This window comes from Enhydra lutris, unplaced genomic scaffold (assembly GCF_002288905.1).
Source record: "Enhydra lutris kenyoni isolate GAN:26980312 unplaced genomic scaffold, ASM228890v2 scaffoldscaffold69, whole genome shotgun sequence".
Taxonomy (NCBI): domain Eukaryota; kingdom Metazoa; phylum Chordata; class Mammalia; order Carnivora; family Mustelidae; genus Enhydra; species Enhydra lutris.
This window is the reverse complement of record NW_019154153.1, coordinates 8,026,746-8,031,721: the sequence shown is the minus strand read 5'-3', so window position 1 is coordinate 8,031,721 and position 4,976 is coordinate 8,026,746.

Genomic DNA, 4,976 nt, shown 5'->3' with positions numbered 1-4,976 from the left:
CCTATTAAAAAATTACCCTGTGCCCATTTAAAACAGCCTGGCAGCTATAAAGAGAGTCACTCTCCTATGGGCATGAGCCACAATAAGCTTCTGTGAGCTGCCAAGGTGAGAGAAAACCCAAGTGTGCCTGACTCCAAAGTATGTGTTCAAAACCACAAGCCTGGGCTTTGGGTGAAAGGAACTTCAGGGATCCTGCAATCCCCACGACCTTGTGTTTCTGAAGACCCCATTGCCACTGGGGCCTGGGATGGCTTTGCCCATCTCCCGATAATCAATGATAATGATAACTAATGTAATATCCTGATTCTGAGTCACTACAGGAAAAAGTCACCTTATTTAAGCCTCATTCAATCCTTTGAGTAAGCAATTCCCCATTGTTAAGTGATGAACCAAAGCTCAGAGAAATTAAAGACCAAGACTGGACCCTAAGTTGCTGGGATCTCAACACAGAAGCCTGACAGCAAAGCCCATCTCAACCCCTCCTTCTCACCCACTGCCTCCCCTGGCAAGAGGTGCCCCTCTGGGCTTTAGGACTTTCTCAAAACAACAAGATGGCAGTTCAAGAGTAGAGTCCTGAGGTAGTCTCAGGACTACCAGTGGTCTATGAGGGGCCAGCTGGATTTCCAGGGACAAGGTAGTGTGAACAGCCCAAGTCCACCTTGGGACTGGTACCCTGGTGCCTTGCCCAATTGTTGGGTGGAAGTTGCATTACCCCCTCTTCATTGCCTTTTGGACTCTACTCTCTCTGTAATGACATGGAATGAAGGAAGACTAGTCCCCCTCCAGTGGCCTGAGTAAAAACCAGTGGTCTTCCCAAATGTTGCTTTGGCCAGTTAACAACCCCCTAGAGCCAGTCACACTGCAGCCCATGGAAAAAGGGCAGCGTAATCCCAACACACACACACACACTTGAGGAGAAAAGACTGCATGTGATTGTGGAGGTGGGAGAGGGATATAGAGTTGGGGTGAGAACTTCAAAATTTGGGGTCAGGTCTTTGAGACTGGTTCCCTTATCCTTGTGAGTTAGAATCTTCACCAGGCCCCATGGGGTTCCTACTCCTTTTCTGACACAGCCAGTTCCACCACATCCCAGCGCCTCTATCCCCCCTCCTCCCACCCACTGTTGCTATATTTAAACCCTCATCTGTCCTTTTCCTGTAGGATGCGAGTATTTTAAGGGAGTGACAGCGTGGTGCCGCAGGAGAGACAGTGACACCAGCGCTGTGAAAATAAGCATGCCAGCTCCTCCCCTCTGTCTGTCAGACGAACCCGCCCATCAGGGACTCCCCCATCCACCTCCCATCTATCCCCCTGACCCCTTCTCTGACTCTTTCCCAGGAGGGACCTCACTAGGAGCCCTCAGCAGGACACTGGGAGAGGAGAGGATCCCCAGGAGGTGAAGTCTGGGAAAACAGGACCCACAGTACCACAGAGGTCCCAGCAGTACCACAGAGGGACCTAATGCACACAAACTCCTCCTTGGTCCACACTTACAGACACTGCCATGAAACACCCCAGTGTCCAAGGGACTCACTGGATGGATCAACACACAGTCCAGAGGAGCCCTGAGGTGTCCTAAGTTTGGGGGATCCAGGGGACACGCTCTCAGGAGTGGAGATCAAAATCTAAAGGGAATATGAGATCTTCCATAGCTCCTAGAAGACCGGGAGCAATTTCGTCATTCTTGACCTCTCCCAACAAAGCCCCAGGGGTGGGGGCTGGTAGGTGGGGAAATGGAGGCTTCCTTATTGTTGCTGATTAGTGCATCAGCCCCAAGGGTGCAGAGTGGAATTAGAGACTCCTGAAGGGTCAGGGTGCGTGCTGTGTTTACACACCACCAGTGTGTCTGTGTCCACCTGCCCAGAAGGCACAGGTGAGTTTTCAGGTCTCCGGTCTGGTAACAGGAAGAAGGACACACTCTGTTCTTGAACTGGTGGTGACAGCATGGCTTTTCCCAAGGCATAGCTTTTTCATCACACACCCTTCAGCAAGCTAATCAATTTACACTGCAGAGAATGGACCTAACGGGAAAATAGCCTCCCGATGCAGAAGGAAAGATCTGAGTAAGGCCAAGGGATATGTGTTCGCTGTTTCTAATGAACTTGAGAACAGGCAAATTGGAAACCCTGTCCAAGGCCTGGCATCCCGAGGCTTTACCAGCTGCTGGGAGAGAGGTTAGAGAGCAAACTTCTAGGAGATCTTGAGCAACAAAATAAAAACCCATTTGAACTCCTGCCTGGTGCCCTTTCTCCGCATGATTGTAGTTGGCATCCTGCCTCACTCCTGATTCCTATTTGTGTGTGCGTGTGTGCGTGTGTGCGTGTGTGTGTGTGTGTGTGTGTGTGTGTGTGTGTGAAGTGGGTGGGGCAGGTGGAGAGGAGAGAGATACAAAGAGACAGGAACAGAGAGATTGCGAGAGGTAGGGTGGGCTGGCAAGCAAGAGCAACAGTTTGGGGCAGGTGGCGGTCCAGGGAGTTCAAGGTCTTCTGTAGGCCTCCAGTCTCCTATTTCTACCCTCAGACTACATGACACATCTACCTGTCCAGTTGTCATAGAGGGAGATAGTGGTCACCAAGGCCTGAGATCTGTGGTGTCAGACAACGAGGGAGGGCGAAGAGGAGAGACAGGAAAGCTCACACCTATAAGAACTAATCGGTGATCCATGTTCTAATTACGGAGCGAGTCTCCAAGAAACAAATGCAGAATGATACATTTCAGGAGAAACCCCTGTTCAGTCCCCGAGACATGATCTGGGAAGACCGAGAGTCAGGCCAAGGTTGGGCAGATGTTAAGAGAAAGACTCTATGTCACCACTTGCTCTGCAGGCTGTAGGAGTCTGTACGTCAAGGGCGGGGATGGTGGGGGTGGGGGGTGGAGTTCACAACAAGGTTACCCTCTCCTCCACCTGCTCCCTAGCGCCATGGCTTGAGCCAGCGGTGAATAAAGATCCCAAGCCTCAGCCACTGGGGGGGCTCCAAGGACCAACACAAGAAAAAGGGGACCCACTGCATGGGAAGCAGTAGTCCCCAAGACCAGGGCCAGGGGAGGACTGGAAGGAGGCAACAAGGAGGAGAGGGAGGTAACTCACTAAAACTCTCTCTCCTACCCCTTTGAGAGCGAAGATTCTCAGATGTCTGAAGGCTCTACCTATGGAGCCACCACCTGAGCTTCTGAGGGCCTCTTGGCTGACCAGGTCCAGCTGCCTCCCACTTGGTATTCCCACAGACCTCAAACCATCAGCTTGGCATCCAGGAGGCTGCTGGGGAGCATCTGCTGGGTGCTCTGTGCACGGACCCCCCGAGGCCAGAGGCCACCAGAGCCCCTCCTCCTGCTAATAAAGTCCTCTCTCAGTCTGAGAGCCACACATTATCCCTTGCTCCATATTCATGGAGCTCCTGCCCCTGCGCCGGGCACTGCGCAAGGTGCTGAGGATACAGCAGAAGCTGGCGGGGGAGGCAGATGGGTGCCACAGTGCAGGAGGGAGTGCCATGATGAAGTCGCGATCAAGGGGCACCAGAGCACAGATGTCCTGGAAGGGAGCACAGATGTCCTAGAAGAGTAGACATCTGAATGGAGTCTCCAGGGATAGGTGGAAGACTGTGAGGCGCGCAAAGGGGAAAGGGCGCACTGGGCACCGGGAACAGAACGTGCAAAGACAGGATGGCACCGGAAGAGCAGGGCGAGTTGGGAGAAGCGCCAGTGGTTCCTGCGACCGGAGCGCAGGGGTAGGGGGTGGGGGAGGCCCTACAAGGCAGGGCCGGAGCCCCAGCGTTAGAGGACCTCCCAAGGTTTCAGGACTTGACCCTGGCAGTGACAGGGTCACTCAACAGGAGAGCGGTGTAACCAGAGTTGCACTCTAGAAAGGTCACTCAGACCCAGAGTTGGGCTGGACTAGATCAAGACACCCCGGGACCAGGAGAACAGGTAGGAGGGAGGCTCTTTCAACAGATAGGCAACATGTATATCTTGAAGAAGTAGGATTTGAGACAGCAGCAGCAATAGAGGAAATAGAAAGAAAGACACATCTGAGAGATTTTAAGGGGTAAAATTGACAGGGTCTAGTCACATTTGGACAGGAGGTTAAGGGAGAGGGAGGAATAGAGATGGACTCCCAGGCTTCCCACTTCCCCGGTACTCCGCAAAAGGGGAAAGGGATAGGCCACAGGGAGTAAGGAGAGCAGAAATCAGGAAAGGGTGGCTTTGAGGCACCAGCTGCCTGGTGGGGCGGGGGGGCGTGGGGAGACAACAATGTGTAGTTGCACACAGGGGTGGGGAAAGGGTTTGGGAGGGAGACACACAGGTTGGAGACATCAACACAGCTGGTGGAGGAAGCCATAGGTAAGATCAGGGCACCCGGCAGGGGTCAGACCAGGCCTGGATGGAGCCTGGGCTGGGACAGTGAGCTCCATCTCCACCCGAACTATGTTCCTGAGAACCATAAAGAATCGCTGTTGCTTAAAGTTCCTCATGGGACAGGAAGGAATTAAGATGTGGATCCCTGGTATTTCCTGGGACAGGGAGGGGACCAGAAGGATGCTCCCAATACAGTTCCCTCTTCTGAAACAAGCCCATCTTGTTCCTGTTCCCCACTACCTGGGAACATGAACCAGAGCCTGTTCTCTTATACAGATAGTAGGGTCGCCCGCCCTCTCACCCTGGGCTCCTGGGCTACAAGCTACAGGCAGAACCTCCAAGCGATGGGGAGGGGCTGACAGTGTCTCCCCTGAAGCCCAGGCTTCTGGGGCATTCCCTGACTTGTCTATGCTTTTCTAGGGGGTGCTGGAGGAAGAAGGCAGTAGGGCCAATCATGTCACATCCCAGTGTCCTGGATTCTGGAGATTTACCTGGGGGGTGCTCTGATACCCTGTCCCCTCACTTTGGCCCTGCTCAGAAACCCGAGCAGGCCCTGGGACCAGAGAGCCTGCCACCTACGCAGCGCCCACACAGGATGAGGCAGGAGGCAGCTCAAAGAGTTT